Below are 13957 nucleotides of genomic sequence, written 5' to 3'. Positions count from 1 at the left end.
TAACACTCACTGGTAGAGTATGTTACTAACACTCACTGGTAGAGTATGTTACTAACACTCACTGGCAGAGTATGTTACTAACACTCACTGGTAGAGTATGTCACTAACACTCACTGGTAGAGTATGTCACTAACACTCACTGGTAGAGTATGTTACTAACACTCACTGGCAGAGTATGTGACTAACACTCACTGGCAGAGTATGTGACTAACACTCACTGGCAGAGTATGTTACTAAAACTCACTGGCAGAGTATGTTACTAACACTCACTGGCAGAGTATGTTACTAACACTCACTGGTAGAGTATGTTACTAACACTCACTGGCAGAGTATGTTACTAAAACTCACTGGTAGAGTATGTCACTAACACTCACTGGCAGAGTATGTTACTAACACTCACTGGCAGAGTATGTTACTAAAACTCACTGGCAGAGTATGTTACTAACACTCACTGGCAGAGTATGTCACTAACACTCACTGGCAGAGTATGTTACTAACACTCACTGGTAGAGTATGTCACTAACACTCACTGGCAGAGTATGTTACTAACACTCACTGGTAGAGTACGTCACTAACACTCACTGGGAGAGTACGTCACTAACACTCACTGGCAGAGTATGTCACTAACACTCACTGGCAGAGTATGTTACTAACACTCACTGGCAGAGTATGTTACTAACACTCACTGGCAGAGTACGTCACTAACACTCACTGGTAGAGTATGTCACTAACACTCACTGGCAGAGTATGTTACTAACACTCACTGGCAGAGTACGTCACTAACACTCACTGGTAGAGTATGTTACTAACACTCACTGGCAGAGTATGTTACTAACACTCACTGGCAGAGTATGTCACTAACACTCACTGGCAGAGTATGTTACTAACACTCACTGGTAGAGTATGTCACTAACACTCACTGGTAGAGTATGTTACTAACACTCACTGGTAGAGTATGTCACTAACACTCACTGGCAGAGTATGTTACTAACACTCACTGGCAGAGTACGTCACTAACACTCACTGGCAGAGTATGTTACTAACACTCACTGGCAGAGTATGTTACTAACACTCACTGGTAGAGTATGTCACTAACACTCACTGGTAGAGTATGTCACTAACACTCACTGGTAGAGTATGTTACTATCACTCACTGGTAGAGTATGTGACTATCACTCACTGGTAGAGTATGTTACTAACACTCACTGGTAGAGTATGTGACTATCACTCACTGGTAGAGTATGTTACTCACACTCACTGGTAGAGTATGTTACTAACACTCACTGGCAGAGTATGTTACTAACACTCACTGGCAGAGTATGTCACTAACACTTACTGGTAGAGTATGTTACTAACACTCACTGGTAGAGTATGTGACTATCACTCACTGGTAGAGTATGTTACTAACACTCACTGGCAGAGTATGTTACTAACACTCACTGGCAGAGTATGTCACTAACACTCACTGGCAGAGTATGTTACTAACACTCACTGGCAGAGTATGTTACTAACACTCACTGGCAGAGTATGTCACTAACACTCACTGGTAGAGTATGTCACTAACACTCACTGGTAGAGTATGTTACTAACACTCACTGGCAGAGTATGTCACTAACACTCACTGGTAGAGTATGTCACTAACACTCACTGGTAGAGTATGTTACTAACACTCACTGGCAGAGTATGTGACTATCACTCACTGGTAGAGTATGTTACTAACACTCACTGGTAGAGTATGTTACTAACACTCACTGGCAGAGTATGTTACTAACACTCACTGGTAGAGTATGTTACTAACACTCACTGGCAGAGTATGTTACTAACACTCACTGGCAGAGTACGTCACTAACACTCACTGGTAGAGTATGTTACTAACACTCACTGGCAGAGTATGTTACTAACACTCACTGGCAGAGTATGTCACTAACACTCACTGGCAGAGTATGTTACTAACACTCACTGGTAGAGTATGTCACTAACACTCACTGGTAGAGTATGTTACTAACACTCACTGGTAGAGTATGTCACTAACACTCACTGGTAGAGTATGTCACTAACACTCACTGGTAGAGTATGTTACTATCACTCACTGGTAGAGTATGTGACTATCACTCACTGGTAGAGTATGTTACTAACACTCACTGGTAGAGTATGTGACTATCACTCACTGGTAGAGTATGTTACTCACACTCACTGGTAGAGTATGTTACTAACACTCACTGGCAGAGTATGTTACTAACACTCACTGGCAGAGTATGTCACTAACACTCACTGGTAGAGTATGTTACTAACACTCACTGGTAGAGTATGTGACTATCACTCACTGGTAGAGTATGTTACTAACACTCACTGGCAGAGTATGTTACTAACACTCACTGGCAGAGTATGTCACTAACACTCACTGGCAGAGTATGTTACTAACACTCACTGGCAGAGTATGTTACTAACACTCACTGGCAGAGTATGTCACTAACACTCACTGGTAGAGTATGTCACTAACACTCACTGGTAGAGTATGTTACTAACACTCACTGGCAGAGTATGTCACTAACACTCACTGGTAGAGTATGTCACTAACACTCACTGGTAGAGTATGTTACTAACACTCACTGGCAGAGTATGTGACTATCACTCACTGGCAGAGTATGTTACTAAAACTCACTGGCAGAGTATGTTACTAACACTCACTGGCAGAGTATGTCACTAACACTCACTGGCAGAGTATGTTACTAACACTCACTGGTAGAGTATGTCACTAACACTCACTGGCAGAGTATGTTACTAACACTCACTGGTAGAGTACGTCACTAACACTCACTGGTAGAGTACGTCACTAACACTCACTGGCAGAGTATGTTACTAACACTCACTGGCAGAGTATGTCACTAACACTCACTGGTAGAGTATGTCACTAACACTCACTGGTAGAGTATGTTACTAACACTCACTGGCAGAGTATGTGACTATCACTCACTGGTAGAGTATGTTACTAACACTCACTGGTAGAGTATGTTACTAACACTCACTGGCAGAGTATGTTACTAACACTCACTGGTAGAGTATGTTACTAACACTCACTGGCAGAGTACGTCACTAACACTCACTGGCAGAGTATGTTACTAACACTCACTGGTAGAGTATGTTACTAACACTCACTGGCAGAGTATGTGACTATCACTCACTGGTAGAGTATGTTACTAACACTCACTGGTAGAGTATGTTACTATCACTCACTGGCAGAGTATGTCACTGACACTCACTGGCAGAGTATGTTACTAACACTCACTGGTAGAGTATGTCACTAACACTCACTGGTAGAGTATGTCACTAACACTCACTGGTAGAGTATGTTACTAACACTCACTGGTAGAGTATGTTACTAACACTCACTGGCAGAGTATGTTACTAACACTCACTGGTAGAGTATGTCACTAACACTCACTGGTAGAGTATGTCACTAACACTCACTGGCAGAGTATGTGACTAACACTCACTGGCAGAGTATGTGACTAACACTCACTGGCAGAGTATGTTACTAAAACTCACTGGCAGAGTATGTTACTAACACTCACTGGCAGAGTATGTTACTAACACTCACTGGTAGAGTATGTTACTAACACTCACTGGCAGAGTATGTTACTAAAACTCACTGGTAGAGTATGTCACTAACACTCACTGGCAGAGTATGTTACTAACACTCACTGGCAGAGTATGTTACTAAAACTCACTGGCAGAGTATGTTACTAACACTCACTGGCAGAGTATGTCACTAACACTCACTGGCAGAGTATGTTACTAACACTCACTGGTAGAGTATGTCACTAACACTCACTGGCAGAGTATGTTACTAACACTCACTGGTAGAGTACGTCACTAACACTCACTGGGAGAGTACGTCACTAACACTCACTGGCAGAGTATGTCACTAACACTCACTGGCAGAGTATGTTACTAACACTCACTGGCAGAGTATGTTACTAACACTCACTGGCAGAGTACGTCACTAACACTCACTGGTAGAGTATGTCACTAACACTCACTGGCAGAGTATGTTACTAACACTCACTGGCAGAGTACGTCACTAACACTCACTGGTAGAGTATGTTACTAACACTCACTGGCAGAGTATGTTACTAACACTCACTGGCAGAGTATGTCACTAACACTCACTGGCAGAGTATGTTACTAACACTCACTGGTAGAGTATGTCACTAACACTCACTGGTAGAGTATGTTACTAACACTCACTGGTAGAGTACGTCACTAACACTCACTGGCAGAGTATGTTACTAACACTCACTGGCAGAGTACGTCACTAACACTCACTGGCAGAGTATGTTACTAACACTCACTGGTAGAGTATGTTACTAACACTCACTGGCAGAGTATGTTACTCACACTCACTGGTAGAGTATGTTACTAACACTCACTGGCAGAGTATGTTACTAACACTCACTGGCAGAGTATGTCACTAACACTCACTGGTAGAGTATGTTACTAACACTCACTGGTAGAGTATGTGACTATCACTCACTGGTAGAGTATGTTACTAACACTCACTGGCAGAGTATGTTACTAACACTCACTGGCAGAGTATGTCACTAACACTCACTGGCAGAGTATGTTACTAACACTCACTGGCAGAGTATGTTACTAACACTCACTGGCAGAGTATGTCACTAACACTCACTGGTAGAGTATGTCACTAACACTCACTGGTAGAGTATGTTACTAACACTCACTGGCAGAGTATGTCACTAACACTCACTGGTAGAGTATGTCACTAACACTCACTGGTAGAGTATGTTACTAACACTCACTGGCAGAGTATGTGACTATCACTCACTGGTAGAGTATGTTACTAACACTCACTGGTAGAGTATGTTACTAACACTCACTGGCAGAGTATGTTACTAACACTCACTGGTAGAGTATGTTACTAACACTCACTGGCAGAGTACGTCACTAACACTCACTGGCAGAGTATGTTACTAACACTCACTGGTAGAGTATGTTACTAACACTCACTGGCAGAGTATGTGACTATCACTCACTGGTAGAGTATGTTACTAACACTCACTGGTAGAGTATGTTACTATCACTCACTGGCAGAGTATGTCACTAACACTCACTGGCAGAGTATGTTACTAACACTCACTGGTAGAGTATGTCACTAACACTCACTGGTAGAGTATGTCACTAACACTCACTGGTAGAGTATGTTACTAACACTCACTGGCAGAGTATGTTACTAACACTCACTGGTAGAGTATGTCACTAACACTCACTGGTAGAGTATGTCACTAACACTCACTGGTAGAGTATGTTACTAACACTCACTGGCAGAGTATGTGACTAACACTCACTGGCAGAGTATGTGACTAACACTCACTGGCAGAGTATGTTACTAAAACTCACTGGCAGAGTATGTTACTAACACTCACTGGCAGAGTATGTTACTAACACTCACTGGTAGAGTATGTTACTAACACTCACTGGTAGAGTATGTTACTAACACTCACTGGCAGAGTATGTCACTAACACTCACTGGCAGAGTATGTTACTAACACTCACTGGTAGAGTATGTTACTAACACTCACTGGCAGAGTATGTTACTAACACTCACTGGTAGAGTATGTTACTAACACTCACTGGCAGAGTATGTTACTAAAACTCACTGGTAGAGTATGTCACTAACACTCACTGGCAGAGTATGTTACTAACACTCACTGGCAGAGTATGTTACTAACACTCACTGGCAGAGTATGTTACTAACACTCACTGGCAGAGTATGTCACTAACACTCACTGGCAGAGTATGTTACTAACACTCACTGGTAGAGTACGTCACTAACACTCACTGGCAGAGTATGTTACTAACACTCACTGGCAGAGTACGTCACTAACACTCACTGGTAGAGTATGTCACTAACACTCACTGGCAGAGTATGTTACTAACACTCACTGGCAGAGTATGTTACTAAAACTCACTGGCAGAGTATGTTACTAACACTCACTGGCAGAGTATGTCACTAACACTCACTGGCAGAGTATGTCACTAACACTCACTGGCAGAGTATGTCACTAACACTCACTGGTAGAGTATGTCACTAAAACTCACTGGCAGAGTATGTTACTAACACTCACTGGCAGAGTATGTCACTAACACTCACTGGCAGAGTATGTGACTATCACTCACTGGTAGAGTATGTTACTAACACTCACTGGTAGAGTATGTTACTAACACTCACTGGTAGAGTATGTTACTAACACTCACTGGCAGAGTACGTCGCTGACACTCACTGGTAGAGTATGTCACTAACACTCACTGGTAGAGTATGTCACTAACACTCACTGGTAGAGTATGTTACTCACACTCACTGGCAGAGTATGTTACTAACACTCACTGGTAGAGTATGTTACTAAAACTCACTGGCAGAGTATGTTACTCACACTCACTGGTAGAGTATGTTACTAACACTCACTGGCAGAGTATGTGACTAACACTCACTGGCAGAGTATGTGACTAACACTCACTGGCAGAGTATGTTACTAACACTCACTGGTAGAGTATGTTACTAACACTCACTGGCAGAGTATGTGACTAACACTCACTGGTAGAGTATGGTACTAACACTCACTGGCAGAGTATGTGACTAACACTCACTGGTAGAGTATGTCACTAACACTCACTGGCAGAGTATGTTACTAACACTCACTGGTAGAGTATGTCACTAAAACTCACTGGTAGAGTATGTCACTAACACTCACTGGTAGAGTACGTCACTAACACTCACTGGCAGAGTATGTTACTAACACTCACTGGCAGAGTACGTCACTAACACTCACCGGCAGAGTATGTTACTAACACTCACTGGCAGAGTATGTGACTAACACTCACTGGCAGAGTATGTTACTAACACTCACTGGTAGAGTATGTCACTAACCCTCACTGGTAGAGTATGTTACTAACACTCACTGGCAGAGTATGTTACTAACACTCACTGGCAGAGTATGTGACTAACACACACTGGCAGAGTATGTCACTAACACTCACTGGTAGAGTATGTCACTAACACTCACTGGCAGAGTATGTTACTAACACTCACTGGCAGAGTATGTTACTCACACTCACTGGTAGAGTATGTCACTAACACTCACTGGTAGAGTACGTCACTAACACTCACTGGCAGAGTATGTTACTAACACTCACTGGCAGAGTATGTTACTCACACTCACTGGTAGAGTATGTTACTAACACTCACTGGTAGAGTATGTTACTAACACTCACTGGCAGAGTACGTCACTAACACTCACTGGCAGAGTATGTTACTAACACTCACTGGCAGAGTACGTCACTAACACTCACTGGCAGAGTATGTTACTAACACTCACTGGCAGAGTATGTTACTCACACTCACTGGTAGAGTATGTTACTAACACTCACTGGTAGAGTATGTTACTAACACTCACTGGCAGAGTACGTCACTAACACTCACTGGCAGAGTACGTCACTAACACTCACTGGCAGAGTACGTCACTAACACTCACTGGTAGAGTATGTCACTAACACTCACTGGTAGAGTATGTTACTAACACTCACTGGTAGAGTACGTCACTAACACTCACTGGCAGAGTATGTTACTAACACTCACTGGCAGAGTACGTCACTAACACTCACTGGCAGAGTATGTTACTAACACTCACTGGCAGAGTATGTTACTAACACTCACTGGTAGAGTATGTCACTAACACTCACTGGTAGAGTATGTCACTAACACTCACTGGTAGAGTATGTTACTATCACTCACTGGTAGAGTATGTGACTATCACTCACTGGTAGAGTATGTTACTAACACTCACTGGTAGAGTATGTGACTATCACTCACTGGTAGAGTATGTTACTCACACTCACTGGTAGAGTATGTTACTAACACTCACTGGCAGAGTATGTTACTAACACTCACTGGCAGAGTATGTCACTAACACTCACTGGTAGAGTATGTTACTAACACTCACTGGTAGAGTATGTGACTATCACTCACTGGTAGAGTATGTTACTAACACTCATTGGTAGAGTATGTTACTAACACTCACTGGTAGAGTATGTTACTAACACTCACTGGTAGAGTATGTTACTAACACTCACTGGTAGAGTATGTTACTAACACTCACTGGTAGAGTATGTCACTAACACTCACTGGTAGAGTATGTTACTCACACTCACTGGCAGAGTATGTCACTAACACTCACTGGTAGAGTATGTCACTAACACTCACTGGCAGAGTACGTCACTAACGCTCACTGGCAGAGTATGTTACTATCACTCACTGGCAGAGTACGTCACTAACACTCACTGGTAGAGTATGTTACTAACACTCACTGGTAGAGTATGTTACTAACACTCACTGGTAGAGTATGTCACTAACACTCACTGGTAGAGTATGTTACTAACACTCACTGGTAGAGTATGTCACTAACACTCACTGGTAGAGTATGTCACTAACACTCACTGGTAGAGTATGTCACTAACACTCACTGACAAAGTGATCTGGAAAGTCATATGCAAATTAGGTGGAAAAATTGTGAAATTTGGTAGAAAATCGAAATTTTCAAAACTATTTGAAATTTGGTTAGGATGTTGCCTTTTTAGCATAACTGAACTGAGGTTCAATAGGGTGTGTGTGTGTGTGTGTGTGTGTGTGTGTGTGTGTGTGTGATAGACATTGTCTATGATTAAAACAGGTTCATTCATGCTACAGACATGATAAAGAGTCTTGTCAATCTGTCTATACTGTCTGTCTGCCTATACCTATATATCTGTCAAAGTGTCTGTCTGCCTATCTGTATTTGACTTAAAGAAACTTAAAAGGCTAAAACCACTTGGGAGAATATTTTGATTTTTTTGTAGGGGTGTTGATTTCAGTCTCTAGTTAGCACAACTGAACTAATGAAGTGCTGTAGCCATGGTGTGGTGTCTGTCTGTCTGTCTGTATGTGTGTAGATGACTTGAACTCAAAAGCCACCCCAATCAATTGCCTTGAACTTTGCTGGAGATATTACTTTTGGAGTTTAGTTGGAAAATTGTTAAATGAAATGATGAGAGATGTGCATTTTTGGTCAAAAAGTGTTATTTTTGGTCAAAAAACTTACACTTGAAAGTTACTGGGCAGATCAGTGTGATATTTGGTGGGAACATTCTTAGGGGTGTTTAGATTAAGAATTATTCATGACATGATGATCCAATCAACTAATCATGTTAGCTCAGCAGGTTAGAGCACTCTGACTAGTGTTTAGGGGACGTGGATACCAATGTCCATACTGGGGTGGTAATATATATTGCGCTTCAAGCTCTTCGGAGATGAGGCGCATTACAAATCATCTTATTATTATTATTATTATTATTATTATTATTATTTATTGTATTTCACATCAGGTATTTTCCCTTTACATGTATATTTTGTGTGTGTACATTTGGTAATGTGGTGTTTTCCTCACACGGCCACCTTTATGAATTGAGAAGAGGCAAAGAACTTGAAAGTATTGCTGTCCCAATATACATGTAGGCATTTGTACATAATGATTGAATTGTAATCTGGCCAACATGAGCAAAGTGGATCATATCCAACCCAAAAGTCCCAACTCCTTATTTGGTTGGGACTATAAATTGTTTTCTTACATGAAGAATGAACACTCATGTAGCAAATGCATTTTGATTTTTGTGATTATGATTATTGAATGGGTAGAGTAATTTGTTTTAATCTACTAGATGTCTTCTGAATTTTTATCCTTTGTACATGTAGTTGAAAGAACTTTTAACCAGCAATTTTGTACGTCATTTGTGCCCTGTCTTCCAAGACATTTTATGGGTGGGGTTTTTCTGTAAAATGGGTGGGGTTTTTCTGTGTTTTTGTAGATAATGTATTGTTTTTCATTTTTAGCTGTTAGTTTGTTGTAAATGTGCTGAGACATAGTGTAGAATGTTTCTTTAAGAACTAAAATAATAATTAAATAACAATAATAGATAGATAGCCCAAATTTGAGAGCATGTTGTAAAACTTTGTATTCAGATGATATACATGTACTACTTGTTGACTTGTATCCAGTAATATAAGATTCATCTGCCTGGCAGCAGGGTGTTCAATATTGCATGTCTACATTCAAATGATGTAATTAAATATGATACATAAATCGATTTCGTAGACTGACTTCATCAATGATATCTTTGCTATCATTTGTGTACAGCTATCAAATGGTGAGGGTAGTCCTGGATATGCCATTGAATGCAGTGACCCAGCTTTGCCACCCTGGATGAGATATTTTAAGTCTACCAATGTAGAAACAGAGCAAAATATGAGAGTGCTAGATGGCGGTGATCACTTCTTCTTTGAGGTTTGTCTTTTCAAATTTGTCCCTTAAATACAATGAGTAAGACTGAAGTAAAACACTTTCTCTATGTGCTACACTTATTTATACCATTCATATCAAGAGTAAAAGTATACTGTTTCAGCTGCTTTATTTACAAGCCTAGCATGTGGCCTTTCTGAGTGGTCAGTTAGCAATTGAAACAGTATACTTTTACACTTGATATGGATGCTATAAACAATTGTGGCACACAGAACATGCTTTACTTTGGTGTTATGGGTTGTAGTGGAGTACAAATGTTGTCTGCTAGGAGTACTGACTCACATTTAGTTCGTCCTCCATCATGATTTGAAAATCTAATGTCAACTTTATTGGATTGAGGATGTGTTTATAGCGTACTGTATACCCCATGTACAGGATGTGTTAGCATACTGTATACCCCATGTACAGGATGTGTTAGCATACTGTATACCCCATGTACAGGATGTGTTAGCATACTGTATACCCTATGTACAGGATGTGTTAGCATACTGTATACCCCATGTACCATGTTGGTCCTTTCAAAGTGAACACACAGGATGTGTATGTGAATGGTTGTTGCACACAAATGTAACTGTATGCGTGGTGAACTGAAACTTGTTCACTTCAAGTTTAAGATACTTACATCACATAAATAATGTACATCTCAGATATAGTATTGTTTTCCAGATTGAAGAAATCTGGGCCAAAGATATATGTAATAAAGCCTAAACCTGTTTTCAGACTCCACTTTTACTTGCTAAAGGAGATTGTGACACAGTGTTAGCAATATAGTACAGAGCTAGGTAGACATAATGGTCCTGACAAAGCTGGCACTTTGAAGGCAACTTTTGACAATATATATGTTGAGCTATATATAGATAAAGAGTACTTGGACCAAAAATGTTCATTGTTTGACTTTATACACAGATTATAATGTACAACAAGTTCAAGAAGAACACAGATTGAAAGCTCAGTGCAAAAACAACCTTTGAACTGCTTGTATGTTATAATCTACATGTATGCAAGTCAAAGAGTTTCTTCCTTGAACCGTGTGTATAACTGTTACTACAGGGATACTGTAATATCGCATCTAATGTTTGCAACAATTTACTGTATGTTATCACTTTATTTCGATTTGAAATAATCAATAATTCATTTTCATATTTTTACAGGCAACAAAAGACATTGCGACTGGTGTTGAGTATGCTTTGCTGGGGAAAGTGATGTTGGAGAATCAAAACGGTATGGGAGCTCAAGATGCAGGTGATGCATTATCTACACTTCTAAATGAAAGTTCAACTCCTGAAAACAGCATATCTGGTGTGTCTGAACTAGGAGCAGGTGATTTCACAATAGAGAGTGAAAACAGTAATATGACAAAATCAAAACAAGCAGAAGCTACCTCAGATCCACCTGCCAAAAGACGTAAATATAGAACAAGAGCCAAACTTGATTTATCTCACTTAGAGTTGTCTGGGAAACGTTCACATCGTTGTTCACAATGTGGTAAAGTATTTGTGTCATCGCAGTCATTCATGAAACACAGGCAAGAATGTGGCACTGGTTATACACACTCACAGTTAAATGTTGAAGACACTGGTGAGGAAGAAGAAGAAGATGGAGGGGAGGGCTCAGCCAATGAGGAGGGAGAAGAAGATGAGGAGGATAAGGCTGAAGCACTTCCCCCAAAACGAGTTTTGAGAAGAGGTCGGCGTAAACGGAGACGAAGACATGTTTATAATGAGTACAAGCATGAATGTGAAGAATGTGGAAGGAAGTTCTTAAAAAAACAGGCATTGATTGAACACCAGAAGAGACACTTTACAGAAAAGGACTTTGGGTGTTGTGCTTTTAACTGTGATGACAAATATGCTACCTTAGGAGAATTAGTTGCACACATCAGAGCAAAGCACAGAGACATTGAGGGTGACTTGTATTTGTGCATCCCTTGTAACAAAAGTTTTGTCACTCTTGAAGAAATGAAAGAACACATAAACACTCATGAGAAGCAGAAAAAGATGAAAGAGGATTGTGTACCTCTAACCATGGATGAAACACTTAAATACCTTTGTGAATATTGTGATAGGCCATTTCAAACAGTTTCATGGATGGAGGCTCATCGAGAGAAACATTCGACAGCTAATATTGCAATATTTGTCTGCCATATCTGTTATGAAGCATTCAAGTTTGTCACTCCATATGAAGAACATATGAGAAGCCATGAAGAGCTAACAAGGCTCCAAAGACTACAAGCTGAAAAATTCCGCTGTGATAACTGTCATAAGGCCTTTCGTTCTATGCAGATGTTGGAGAAACATGAAAAGATGTTTGGTGATGGTAAGAAAAATATTCTCCAATTTATTATTGATGTTACTACTTTGTATGGTTTACATTTCAATTTTGACATTTTGTTCTTTACAAAAGCTGTAAAAGCTGGAATTGTAATTTGTAGCATTTTTTTGGGACAGTTTTGTTGCATACATGTATACAATGTAGTATTATCATATACAGATTACAGTACCCGGTACATAGTTTTGTTGCCTATAGTATTATCATATACAGATTACAGTACCCGGTACATAGTTTTGTTGCCTATAGTATTATCATATACAGATTACAGTACCCAGTACATAGTTTTGTTGCCTATAGTATTATCATATACAGATTACAGTACATAGTTTTGTTGCTTATAGTATTATCATATACAGATTACAGTACCCGGTACATAGTTTTGTTGCCTATAGTATTATCATATACAGATTACAGTACATAGTTTTGTTGCCTATAGTATTATCATATACAGATTACAGTACCCGGTACATAGTTTTGTTGCCTATAGTATTATCATATACAGATTACAGTACCCGGTACATAGTTTTGTTGCCTATAGTATTATCATATACAGATTACAGTACATAGTTTGTAATGACGCTCTTGATTTTGCAAATCTTGAAGTATATGTGTGAATTGGATTATACCATACACAAGTCCTCAGTTATTATCTTCAAACAGAAACTATGGATTACAAATGTATATACCCTGGTCATTCTGTCATGACAATATGGATTACAAATGTATATACCCTGGTCATTCTGTCATGACAATATGGATTACAAATGTATATACCCTGGTCATTCTGTCATGACAATATGGATTACAAATGTATATACCCTGGTCATTCTGTCATGACAATATGGATTACAAATGTATATACCCTGGTCATTCTGTCATGACAATATGGATTACAAATGTATATACCCTGGTCATTCTGTCATGACAATATGGATTACAAATGTATATACCCTGGTCATTCTGTCATGACAATATGGATTACAAATGTATATACCCTGGTCATTCTGTCATGACAATATGGATTACAAATGTATATACCCTGGTCATTCTGTCATGACAATATGGATTACAAATGTATATACCCTGGTCATTCTGTCATGACAATATGGATTACAAATGTATATACCCTGGTCATTCTGTCATGACAATATGGATTACAAATGTATATACCCTGGTCATGACGTCATGACAATATGGATTACAAATGTATATACCCTGGT

This window comes from Glandiceps talaboti, chromosome 21 (genome assembly GCF_964340395.1).
Source record: "Glandiceps talaboti chromosome 21, keGlaTala1.1, whole genome shotgun sequence".
NCBI lineage: Eukaryota > Metazoa > Hemichordata > Enteropneusta > Spengelidae > Glandiceps > Glandiceps talaboti.
This window is presented reverse-complemented; position numbering follows the sequence as displayed.